The 13,747-nt window shown below is 43.0% G+C and overlaps 1 long non-coding RNA gene across 2 annotated transcripts; it reads right to left on the bottom strand.

Moving 5' to 3' along the window:
• Window positions 1-3,719: 3,719 nt before the first annotated feature.
• LOC123363819 lies at window positions 3,720-9,597 on the bottom strand. Of its 2 annotated transcripts, none has more exons than XR_006576905.1 (3): window positions 9,436-9,597; window positions 8,835-9,002; window positions 3,720-3,824 (listed from the first exon to the last, which is right to left on the bottom strand). It is a non-coding gene; the product is annotated as an uncharacterized LOC123363819 (long non-coding RNA). The 2 variants fall into 2 exon arrangements; XR_006576904.1 differs by lacking the exon at window positions 3,720-3,824 and adding an exon at window positions 4,488-5,577.
• Window positions 9,598-13,747: the final 4,150 nt, after the last annotated feature.

The following is a 13,747-nucleotide window of genomic DNA, read 5'->3' as shown; positions in this document are numbered from 1 at the left end:
CGAAAGCTTATGCTGAAATAAATTTGTTAGTCTCTAAGGTGCCACAAGTACTCCTGTTCTTTTTGCGGATACAGACTAACATGGCTGCTACTCTGAAACCTATCAAATTTACTGGGATCAGAGGATGGAACTAGAATAGTGCAAAATGTTTGCCATTAAAATATTAAGCCATACAGAAGTCACCTGGTTTTAGGCTGTGTTATAAACCTGAAACTCAGATTGATCTCGAAGGTTTCAAACCAAACCTGAACTCATTTAAGATATGACATCAAAACCTTGTAAAATTCCAGATTCACATAATGTTTTATGTGAGTTTTTTATTTATAGTTGGTTCATTTAAACTCAGAACTCAAAGTTAAACTCAGGGAATCCTAACCCACAAAGAGCAAAACCAAGAAAATGTTCCCATGAATCCTTGTGAAATCCTTTGTTTCAGACAGCACAAGAACCTGTCATGAGAAAGATATGGAGGGATTGATAGAAAGCCAATTCCCAAGAGTAGCAATGTCCCTTACTAATCTGGGAAAGGAAGCAGTATCCTTAGAAGAAATTCTAGGTATGGACAAACAATCTTAGGAGTGGAAACACCTGAATCATCCAGCTTAAAAGAAATGGGACACTCCATTCTTTATTCTCCAGTTCCAAGGTATTTGAATCTCAAAGAATCAATTTTTCAGAGTTTTTCTCCCCCCAGCAAAGACATCAGTTTACTGCAAAATCCAAAACACTGAGACAATTCAACTCCTTGTACTGCTATCAGATAGTTGCATTTACTAAAAAACAATGACTCTTGACACTTGCCTGCAGCTGTTGCACATTATGTAATATCTCCTAGAAACATCAGTGTAGTGAGACGCTGGAAGATATTACACAATGTGTAGTTTATTTAGTACTGCCATTTCCTAAAGTTCAGGAAAGATTTAGATAACTATGTTTATCTGCAGCAGCTGTGGAGACCAAAATAGCAAGCAATTCCTGAATGATAAGAAACAGGACACTCCCTCTGCTGGCCAGAAGTGGCCACTCTAAATAATGTGCACTAGTATTAATCCTATCTAAAGAGAACGTTTTAAGACTCTTACTTTTAAGGGTGCTCTGGAAAAGGACATTTGTTTTTAAATTTGGGCTTGTGCCCTTGTTTGCTTGCAATGTATACAGATGACCTGGAAGGCTTTTATTTGTATTTTTTAAAAAGCCCTCCCTCGGTCTCCTCCCCATTTGTTTTTTAGTTTAAGAAAATCAGGACTATAAATTCTGGCCTCCATTGGCTTAGTTCAGGGGTCTCAAACACGCGGCCTGCAAAGTTATTTTCTGTGGCCCGCAAGCTCCTCACTGCCCCCCCACCATCCCCCAGTGTTTACCTAGAGCGGCTCTGGCCCGGCGAGCACCCCACACCCCTCTTGCACCCCAACTCCCTTCCCTGCACCCGACCCCCTGCCCTGAACCCACTGCCACACCCCGCACCTCAACCCACTTCCCTGAGCCCCTGCCGCACCCCCACCCCTTCTGCACCCACACCAACTCCCTGCCCTGAGCCCACTGCCACACCCCACACACCTCCTGCACCCCGTGGGGAAGGGAGAGGGCGGAGTTGGGTTGGGGATTTCGGGGAAGGGGTTGGAATGGGGGCAGGGAAGGGGTGGGAAGAGGTGGGGCAGAGGCGGGGCCTCATGGAAGGGGTGGAGTGGGGGCAGGGCCGAGGGCAGGGGGGGGGGAGGTGTCAGTAATGTGGCCCTTGGGCCAATGAACTAGTCCTCATGTGGCCCTCGTGGTCATTTGAGTTTGAGGCCCCTGGCTCAGTTGGAGGACCAGTGGGAAGTAAAAAGACATTGCATGATGGGCTGAGGGTGCTGAATCTGGAAGAAAGACTTTCCTTATTTAACTTCAACGATTAATGTTTTGAATAATTGTTAAACAAAAAACAACTCAACTTTCACTCGGTTAGCTTGTGTGGTGCCAGCATTTCAGTGGCTTTCTAGTCATAAGCTAGACAAGACCTGAATCTTTAATGTCAAAGACAAACAAATTAACTTAAACAAAAAAAACAACCTATCAGGTCTTCTTTACCCATCATAAACAAACCAACTAGGGCACTCCCCCCTCTCCTCACCCCCCCTCCCCGCTTTGTAGATCACTTTTAGGACTCAATTTTCAGTGTTACCGTATATTGGTGAGCCCTCATCTGAAGTACTGTGTCCAGTTTTGGGCCCCACACTACAAGAAGGATGTGGAAAAACTGGAAAGAGTCCAGAGGAGAGCAACAAAAATGGTTAGGGGGCTGGAGCACATGTGATGACTTATGAGGAGAGGCTGAGGGAACTGGGATTGTTTAGTCTGCAGAAGAGAAGAATGAGGGGGGATTTGATAGATGCTTTCAACTACTTGAAAGGCAGTTCCAAGGAGAATGAATCTAGACTGTTCTCAGTGGTACCAGATGACAGAACAAGGTGTAATGGTCTCAAGTTGTAGTGGGGAAGGTTTAGGTTGGATATTAAGAAAAACGTTTTCACTAGGAGGGTGTTGAAGCACTGGAATGGGTTACCTAGGGAGGTGGTGGAATCTCCTTCCTTAGAGGTTTTTAAGGTCAAGCTTGACAAAGCCCTGGCTGGGATGATTTAGTTGGGGACTGGTCCTGGTTTGAGCAGGGGGTTGGACTAGATGACCTCCTGAGATCCCTTCCAACACAGATATTCTATGATTCCCAGTATTCGTTTTTTAAAACCAGAATCACATGCCATGGGAAATTTAAAAACATTTAAGATCTGGATCTGATTCCTTCCTGCACCCAGGCCCGCCCAGGGGGGGGGCAAGTGGGGCAATTTACCCCAGGCCCCCACGAGAGTTTTTTGGGGCCCCTGGAGCGGGGTCCTTCACTCGCTCCGGGGGCCCCGGAAAACTCTCGCGGGGCCCGGGCCCCAGAGCTTCTTCGCTCCTGGTCTTCGCTGGCGGGGGGTCCTTCCTCTCCGGGATAGAAGGACCCCCACGCCGCCAAATTACAGCCGAAGTGGGACCCGCCGCCGGAGCGCAGCCAGGTCTTCGGCAGTAATTCGGTGGCGTGGGGGGTCCTTCCGTTCCGGGACCCGCCGCCGAAGTGCCCCGAAAACCCGCGGTGGGGGCTGCACTTGGGCGGCGGGTCCCGCTTTGGCGGTAATTTGGCGGAGGGGGTCCCCGCCGTGGGTCTTTGGGGCACTTTGGCGGCGGGTCCCAGAACGGAAGGACCCCCCGCCGATGACTTACCGCCGAAGCGGGGCCCCCCGCCACCGAAGACCCCAGGCCCCCAGAATCCTCTGGGCGGCCCTGCCTGCACCATCAGCCATTGCTTAGGTCATGAAGAAGGCTCTGCCATCGCTGTCTATCCTGGATCACTTTTTACACATCCTCATCATTGCTAAGTCCCATACGTTTTCTGTCTCTGGGCAGTGTTCATTAGAGGGATTCTTTCAGCTTGATCCTTTTGTATGGTCCCCTATCTGACCAATAGCATACCTCCCGTAGAGATTAGAGGTGGTTGTTCTGAGGGGATAATGTATTTCTTATAAATTCATTTCATTTAATGCTATTTTCTAAGCCATTTAGGTGTCTGTACATTGGGTGATTTCTGATTTTCACATCCATATGTTAAGAGGGAAATAAGAAATATTTAAGAAAGCAGATAAAAGACTTGCAGTTTGGTTTGTGTTGTGAGTTAAACCAGCTGACACTGTTTTATTATTATTCCACTCATATTGCTTTGTTTGTACATTATATTCCTTTCCATTCTGTTTTGTCCATTTAGACTGCAAGCTCTTGGGGGCAGCGACTGTTTCTCTGTTGGCTCCTAAGCACTATAATAATAAGTATTCATAATTATTAATAGCAAAATTAATAACTAATTTTTATAACTGCATTGCAGTAGCACCTAGAGGCCCCAACTAAGATCAGTGCTCCATTGTGCTAGATGTTATACATAGAAGACAACAGACAAGCTCTGTCTAAAAGGTTTACAGGCTAATTAGACAAGAGGGAGAAAGTATTGTCATCCACTTTTTACTGATTGGGTAAAGAGGCACACAGAGATTGAGTGACTTTCTCAAGGTCCCATCAGATGTCTGTGGACAGAGCTGGGAATGACTCCAGATCTCCCAAGTACCAGTTCAGTGCTTTAATCACAAGGCCAACCTTGCTCCCTGCTAGGTTTTAAAGATATGTTAGTTAAAATGCATTCACTTACACATTCTAACATCACCTATTTTCCTGCTCTAAACAATGTAGGGATCTTTGTGACCACACTATGTCAAACAGCGCCCAGGGCTTTCCTTTCCCAAACAGGCTAGCAAGGCAATAGAAAGACAATTTATTAAATAACTACAATCCTGATGATTTATTATTACTTTCTAATGATTATTTAAGAGATAAATTTATGGAACCACATGGAAAAACTTGAGGTTTTAATAAAAAAAGCCTTAAAATAGGTTTGTTTTGAGAGTTTGTCAAGGTTTTGGGTAGGAGAACTGGAGGGGGATTCATTAACAACCTGACTGTAAATAAGAAGAACGTGCAACTGCTCTGTATTAATTAGTGAATACTATATTTTGTCCAAGTGCTGTAAGGGCTGTTTACTGTCTGACTGTATGGAGTTAAGTCAAAAGGGGCTGCTAGGAAAAACAAAGCACGGAATGAAAATGACTAGAGATAAGACATTCCAGGTAAAACACTTTGGAGTTAAGAGAACATTGACTAGGCTATTAATTGGGGCAAGCCTACCCACCTTGGCTCCAGCAAAATAAAAAGACCTATTTTACTAGGGATGGGAGCTGTAGATCAAAAGGACAGGAAACAGTTAAAAAGTTGCTCTCTCTAGAAAGACTGGTCAGTTGTCAGGGGGAGCAGGCTGCCTCAGAGAGAGGGTCCATGGAGAGAGTCTGAAGCAGTTGAACCTACCTGGCCAACATTGGGGGAGGGATATCTGGGTAAATAGACTTTTATTATTTTGAAATCCTTGTTCCTTTATGTTATGTGGGGTCCTACTGTTAAGAATCAACACTAATTTGTTTAGAGGCTACATGCAATATAGCCTTGATATACAATTCCTTATATATAGCACTGGTCACAGTTCACAAAGGGCAGATCTTCAGGTACTGAACTCAAGTTGGGCCTGTTGAAGTAATCATGGCCAGTATATAGGGATCTGTAACCCAGGTCCTGAGTGAAGAATGCGAGAACTGCACGAGTCCATGCCAAGAGAAGCAAGAGCTTGCGACTGGTCATCTGAGAGGTGCACTCAGAGAAAGACAGGGTGCAGCTAACCTCGTAGCCAAGACAGTCAGTTTTCTGGACTACGGGTGTTTGGGGGATTGTTAACGAATACATCACATGTTAAAAGGGAAAAGAGAGGCCATGAAATAAGCAACACTAGATTAATACAGCCAACTACAGATGGATTAAAGAAGTGTTCATCAGTCGGTACCCCATGAGTAAGGATGTATTCAGAAGCCTGGGGACAGGTTTTTTTTTTGACTTCCTGGCCTCACTTCCATTTGGGTTCATCAACATGCCCAGTCTGTCACTCCAAGACAGCTGCTCTTTACAACAGTGTTTCTGAAAGTGAAATCAAAGTATTGGCTCAGAATAATTGGCCCTATCACAAAGGTGCTATTTTTTTCAGAGGTGATAACCAGAGGATCCCAGCTGTTTGCATGCCTGTGAAAGTCTGAGATTGTGGTGGAGGAACAAACAGACCAGTGCATTTCAATGTATTTTTATGTAATATATTGCAGTGGCTTTATAACTAATGAGTGGAATGAGTTCAGTGATATCAGCAGACTATTAACTTCTGCTCAAGGGAGAACCTGGGCAGGCAGAAAACTAGATTTTAAAAGATACTTGGAGTAACTTGGGATATTTCAAAGGAAATATCCCCATCCCACAAAAAGGTGGTGGTGCAGATATTTCCATTGAATATTTATCTGTGATTCCGGTTTTTAGACCTGCCAACACTGAGCTGCTGTACAGAGTAGAAGTTTGTCACGCAGCTATTAAGGTGATGGGGGACAAAAATACTGAGAAAGGTACTGAGAAAGGACACATATTACAGATAAACATGGGATGATTCTTGATAGAACTGCAGCAGACACTATTAAACTACTTAGATAATATAGATGTGAACTTGCTTCTCATGAACATAGGGAATGAATAATTCTGGCTGGAGCCAGGCACGATGCATCAGGTGCAATTGCTCCAAGTAGCTTTTAAAATCTGATTTCCTGCTGTCCTGTTTCTCCCTTGAGCAGAAGTTAATACTCTGCTGATATCACTGAACTCATTATCTAAGCCTAATGTTTAGAGCCAAGTTTTTAGAAGTGAAACATCAGTTTATTAACTCCATTGTGTCACTGTAGGGAGATTGTAAATCAAAGGCTGGTGTCTGCACTGGACAGGAAAGAATTACAAATTGGGGAAGAGAACTGGTGTAATCTCACAGAAACACAGGAAAAGGAAATACCAAGTGGAGTGGCAACGCTCTGTGGGTTTGAATTTCCTTTCACAGTTTGATTAACTAAATACAATTATAAACAAACATTTAGGGCCAAATTTATAAAATAAAAGGATAAATCTATTTCTGATTGTTTTGGCTTTTGCTGAAAAGGATGAAAAAGAAATCAGCTTTCAGCAATCACAACTCTTTTTTTCCCCCCCCAATTTTCCTCTCCCCCAACAAATGGGAATTGAAAACTTTTCATATATTCATAGAGTCCAATGCCAGAAGGCTTGTGATCATCTAGCTTGATTTCCTGCATAGCACAGGCCATATTACTTCCCCTCCCCCCAATAATTCCTGCAGCATATATCTTTTAGAAAAAACATCCAGTCCTGATTTTAAAATGGCCAGAGATGGAGAATCCACCCTTAACAGTTTTTTCTAATGGTTAATAATCAATGGTTAATTTTAGTTGGTCAGAGTGAATTTTCAATAAAACCAAATTTTTTTGGCTGGCTGGACAAAATGTTTTCATTGCCAAAAATGAATGGGTTTGATGGTCTTGTCAAAACCTTAAACAATTTTGTGGAAAAATTTCAACATAGAAGAAATCTTTCATTTCAGAATTTCACAAGAAACAAATATTTCCTGATCAGTGCTTCTAAATACAATCTGCATTCAGAACTGTTCAAGATGCACATTCAAGACAGGTAATTACAAAATACAATCATAGGCCTGCAACTGAGCAAATATTTTGTTTTTATAATTTTTTTTCAAAATATGACTGTGAAATTCATCACTTACTTCTGGGATATAAATTTATTAAATGTTCCAGGCAATTGTGAGCATTAGTTTGCATCCCATTTCCGAATAAAAATAATCTCATAAATAATACTTGGTCTCATCCCTAACAGGTGCCTAATCCAATGCCAAGAATGATTACTGCTAGAGAGGTAATAATGAAGAATTTAACACTTGTTTTTGCATGCACACATGCACAACCATGAAGGGTAGACAAACTGTACCTGAGACTATTTGACAAGTAGTTATATGAATATTGATAGTGCCTAAATGCCTCAATCAGGATCAGGGCCCAGTTGTGCTAGGCGATGAACGGAGTAAGACACAGTCTGTGCCCCGAAGACCTTATGATCGAACGCCCTCATCCTGAAAACACTTGGACATGTCCCCTTTGAGTCAAATTAAATATGTGCCTCTGGACCCAATCCTGCCACTGTATCTGCTTGGGCAGACTCCTAACATCAACAAGGATCAGCAGCCCAACTACCACATGCACCCGCAGGATCAGAGCCTAACCAGCTGCAGGGCCTAAAATGACAAAAACCAGATGAAGGGTGAGGGAAAGAGAGACAACATGACAGCAGTGTCAATATATAGGGCAAGTCATACGGTGTGATAGATCCTCTGTTTTTTTCTGTATGGGAAGAAAGGGGTTGGCTTCTAGTTTTGCCTATTGTCTATTTTATTATTTGCCTTTGCCTCTTACCCTCTCAATGTTGCTGCAGGAGAACTGTGCGGTCCTTGTGCCTCAAACAAGAAGGAGCCCCTTCCACAAGTGTGCTCGAATGCACAACAACAGTCTATTTTGCTCTTCTGTATTTCAAGGTCTGTGAGCATGTCCAGCATGAAGCCTTAGTTTTAGACATTTATAACTTGGCTGAAGAAAATTAACTCATTTAAACATTTCCAAAACAATGGCCCAGCCCTGTGGGGTGCTGATCACTTCAGCATTGACTGTGCTCAGTATGCTGCAGAAGGAGCTCACCAGTGCACAGATTCAGATCCCGAGGGTTAGATTCTGCACCCAAGTGAAATCAGTAGCAAAACTTCCCATTGATTTATAATAATTGTACAGCATCAAGGCCCAAGTTCCCAATATCATCAATAATACATGCATAGGGGCACAAGGAGAAAAGTGTGTGTATAAAATATGCAGCATAAACTAGGTAAACAGAGCCACCTAGTCATGAGTGGTGCTTTAGCACATACATTTTGTGTGGACAGCTATATTTCAAAATTTAGTTGTCAGAGTCAGCTTGCAACTTATACCAGCAAAGCTGTGCTTTAACTGGGTACAACTTATTCCACCCAACCCAAGTGAAACAAGCCATAGTGGTAAAAGCACAGTTTAGCTGCTGTAACTGCATTTATACTAGGAGGTTTTTGCCAGTACAGTTATGTAGGTCAGGGGTCACACCTATTGACAACTGTCACCAACATAGCTATGCAGTCAGAAGTCTGTGGTGTAGCCTTAGACTGCAACCACCTTGGAGCAGTGAATGTATCTTGGCCTATTTCTGTTTAAAGCACTTGGCGGTGGTCAGAAACAGCTCAGCTCAAAGGTTGTTTTGCTCACCTGGGAACACAATGAGTCTTTGTAAGGTGGTCACAGTTGTCCCTCCATCTGTCTGGGACAGAGGCCATGCCGCCTCACTACAAGTCCTCTGGAAGGGCACAGTTTAGGGGGGAATTAACACCAGGGTCTCTGCCACTCGGCAGGGTAGCACAGTCAGGAGGCTCTGCCCTGTAGTCAGGAGACAGCAATAACAAGTCTATTAGCTCAAGCCCTCAGCAGCACAGGGCAGCAAAGTCATGAGGCTCTGGCCTGTATTCAGGACAGAGTAATAATGAGTCTATGAGCCCAGGTTTTAAACAAGGTGAGGCAGGAAACAGTCAGGGGTCCTGGTTCTGGCAGACCACCAACAAACATAGGCCTCTTGGCCTATGGTGGGGAGGCTGCCACCCCAGGGGTGGGGTGGCAAAGGTAGGAGGACATGGGCCCACCCGACTCCACCTCATCCCAACCCAAGGCCCTAACAGTGGTGGAGTGGTCTGCCACTGGTCAGCAGGGAAATGCAGCTGCAACACACTGGCCAGCTGTCAGTCAGCAACACAGCCAAACTATATTTTACTCCCCTGGGCTACTTCCTACATTCCTGTTTGAGGGGGGGGGGTACCTGGGTCATTGTCTGTCTCACAGGGATAAATGGATAAGAGCAGCCCCAGCAATTCCTCGGTGACTGGCAGCTCTGGCAGTCCTTCCAGATCTCAGGCGCTATAGTGGTTGCTGTCAGGTCTGCGCTCCAGCAGCTTGTGAGAGATGTCCTTCTCCTCTGGCAGCTCCTCTCCAACTGAGCTGGAGGGCCTGCCTTTTATACTTCCAGTTCCTGTCCCGCCCTCTGCTTCCGGCGGGGCAGGCATGGGTGTCCCGGCTCTGCCCACCAGGGGGTGTTTGCAGCTGTCCCTTTGTCCATCTGGGAGAGAGGCCATCCCCCCTCACTACAGCTTGCCAATGTGCAGATTTCCATTGTTTGTGCTAGTGATGGGAAAATGGGAAGTAGCCTGAGCTTCTCTGGGAGTTCAAAGAGTTCATTTAACTTTCCCTTTACCTTTGTTTGCACACACCATGGAAGTATCAGGATAGCGAAAAATGCAGACTTGTCTCTATCTCTAACTTGGCTGAAATTGAGAAGTACCGGAAGTTTCACAAGAAATCCTGTTCTTGTGAGTTTTCCAGCCCAATTGTAAACCAAGGATTTAGATACCACAAGCTGCCACCAGTTCAGGCTTTACAAACTTGTCTCAGGTGAGAATGATTGATCTTGCCACAACCTTTCAGGATCTTAAAGGCTGGTTGTGTGTGTGGTGGGGGATAAGAATTAAAAAGATGTCTGTGCAGGATTGGGAGTTGTCATCTACTAATCCTCAGGAGAGAAATTGGGAAAGAACCTTCCCGAAGTTGCTAGAGTGAGAAAGAATAGGCTCAGGTGTCCTCTCACTCAACATGCTGGGGCAGAGAAACCTATTGGGAGATACAGGATTATTATTAGTATTTATTTTTGTATTACCATAGTAGTTAAGAGCCTTACTCATGTTTGTAAGACTTCCATTACATTAGGGAAGCACATAGAAGCCTGAACTCCACAAACTTTGATGTTGAGTGACAACAGCCTTTGAGTATTTTCTCTTTTTTTAAATAAAAAAAATATTTTGGTTACCAGCCAGCATTAAGAAGGAGTCTTATTACTGAGTTAGTGTAACCCATCAGTTAGAAAAATGTCATTGCTACCACATTAGGCACATAACTGGTGGTCACCACAAGGGTATGTGTAGATGCTGGATGTGGTGCAGTTTTTCTACATCGTGTAATGCTTAAATGTTATTGGGCATTGGATCTGAAAATAAATCATAAAATGACAAAAAGGGCCACAACTTGTATAAAGAGTTTCATTTTGACCAAAGTTGGCAGAAAGCTACTAAATACAATTGATAATGCAACTATGTACTCAAAATAGTACAGTTTTGGAAAGTTTGGGAAAAATTTAGCTGCAGATGATATATTCTATGCATCTGCCTCTACTTTTTTGTCTTCGGTTAAAGCAAAAGTCTGTAGTCATGTGACAGACAGTGTGAGTTTGCAGATTATCAGTATCATCATTTGTAGAATGCACTGATATGAGAAAAGATTTTGTCTGCTATTTTTATGAAGTTATGCAGATAATAAGATCTTTACCCCAATTATAAAATATTTTCGATGTTTAAAATGCTCTGGCAGATGTCATGAATAGCCCCCAGTCACACCAACAGCTCATGGACCCTTACGTTACCCAAGGCAAAATCTGTTCAGATACATTTCTGTTCTGGGAAAACTATGTGACAGATTTCTCCCAACTACTGATGGATTATGTGGCAGAAAAGAGAGATGATAACAAATCTGTGGAACCTGAGACATTTGCAGAGATGGTTCCCCTTGACTTTCAGTGTGGTCATGTGAATTATGCTTGATGGGGCTGTATAAACATAGCAAAAGCCAAACTTCTGGAGAAGAAGCCAGTTATATATCATGCCCTCGATGATAGTCAGGGAGCAGTATGCTAGACTGCCAGACCTTTCAGTGATGTATGGCATGACATGGCCAACAAGCAATTTTTCACCAGGGACTGTGGGAAGCATCAGCATCTTTTCACAAAAGATAAGGCTCTGACCAACTGACTGTACAGCTATGAGAAAACAAACATGTGGAATGCAGCCTTCAGCAACTCTCCACAAAGAAGCCACCACAAAACACATGGCTGCAGATGAAACTGCTGTCCAAGATATTATACAATTTATGACTGAAAGAATGACAGATCCTTTTAGCACTGAACCTGGGACAAATCCAGCCAACAGACAGCTATTTGTGAACATTGCAATGTCTACTATGGCCCCCCTAAAACTGCGGAATTTTTGTGCATGATATGAGAGGATGGTACACAAAAAATGAAGCAGTTTGTAACAGAAGGCTGCAAAGAAGTGATCCCATAAAAAGGCATAATCTCAAATCATTTGGTAATCTCAACAAAACAAAAGCAGCAGCAGACTCCACAAGTAATAACTATTGATTCTCCACAAGTAATAAGCCATGTGTATTCAGCAAGCTGACAGGTATTGCCCAGTCCAGAGATGTTGATATCCAGGGTTTGATGAAGTATGAGCTGGCATCTGTCCACCTTTCCCTCTTTGACTTGGATGGATCTCAATGAAAGACCAAAAAGAGCAACACATTGTCTTGGCTGGAGAAAAAAATCTGTCAATGAGCTGTCAAAAAAATCTGTCAATGTTACCAGCATCACTGAGCCAGCATTAATCATTACTGACCTCATGATGCTTCTGCAAATAGTGTGCACTAATACCGGGGAGTTGTCTGAGCAACAGTTGAATACTATCCTTAGACTAAAATGTCAATACACTGCTGTTGTTAGTGACAATTATGCAAATAAAGAATCAATCAAGTCTGGTAAGAGAGCTTGCAGGGGGGAATGTTCAAATGCAAGAAGTTCAGAACCTCACTGTGTTAACACCGTTACCAAAACAATGCTTGAATATGATATCAAATTCAAAGAATAAAACAAACATGGTAAACTTTCTCCAAGTGACTGGATCATGAAGAGTGAACATAGATTGTCACCTACTCATGAACTGTACTGGTGGATTCACAACTTCTCATGAGCAGTGAAAGTAGTGCCCAGCTGCCATTCTGCAATACTAGACTAGAAGCAGATCATGAGGAAGCAAATTTACACATGTTCTGGCATGTTGCTCGTGCAAAGCAAGCACTCACAGTAAACAAGGTGCTAAAGTAGAACTTGAACTCAGGTGTTGCATCTATGTGCCCAAGATATTGCTCTATTCTCGGGGATAGACAAATTCTATTTCAAAACCAGCATTGGCCAAAAGAAGAGATTCACTCCCTTGCATAGAGTGGCTATGGAGCTGGGAACAGACGTGTCTTATACTGCAAAATATTCATGCTGTCAGTGGATGTGACTCTACCTCAGCTTTCAATGGCAAAGGAAAAAAGAGATGGCTGAAGACAGCACCCAGAGCTCATGTAGGGATTGAAACATTTTGAGAGCAGGACATCTCAAATAGAGGAAGTGACAGAGGCAGTCCGTGTGTCACTGGTATCTTTATTGTACTGTGGTAAGAAGTAAGCATCTCTGGGTAACGTGCAGTATGAGTTGTTTGCTAAGAAGAACAAAGCAAGAGAGAAACTGTCACCAACAATGGACTCCTTCAGGCAGCACCTGTAATATGCAAATTATCAGACATACATATGGAATCATGCAACGGTTCAGTATCTTCAAGTGTTCACTGTCAGCAATGAGTGGGTGATAGATAGCAAGGGACGTCTTGTTCCTAACATGATGGCACTGCTACCCCACTTGTTCCAGAAGCCATCCTGACCTTTGTGTAACAAGAAGATGCAAATGTCACAGGGAAGATTTGGTGTGCTCTATTCCATGCACCTGTGACAGTGACGAGTGTAGCAAAAGAGCGCTGAACACATCAGACACAGATTCTAAGGGGGAATAGAAGTGTTTCAACTATCTGCAAATCACTGTGACTATATTTCTGAGTAAATATAGCTTGAAAGGGTGTTGCATTAGACATTGGGTAGCTCATAGTTATATCTAGGGGTTACATAAGAGTACATGGTTATACTTTGTTATTCACATGATATATTCATACAAGACATTCTACAGCCCTTACACAACGGTAATGGCTTTTAGAAGTAGCTTACGTGTATTGTCATGGTATTCAGTGATAGTAACAAGATTATTACAGTTGTACCATGTGTGCTTTAGACTTGTGTCTTCAGATAACATCAAAAATATATATTTTATAATTAGGGGACAGGGATTTTATTATGTGTATAACTTTGTAAAAATAGCAGACAGAAAAACTTCTCAAATCAATCCATTCTACAAATAATGCCAAATATTTTGA

Source organism: Mauremys mutica, chromosome 2 (assembly GCF_020497125.1).
Source record: "Mauremys mutica isolate MM-2020 ecotype Southern chromosome 2, ASM2049712v1, whole genome shotgun sequence".
In the NCBI taxonomy this organism is placed as follows: Eukaryota; Metazoa; Chordata; order Testudines; family Geoemydidae; genus Mauremys; species Mauremys mutica.
This window is presented reverse-complemented; position numbering and strand designations above follow the sequence as displayed.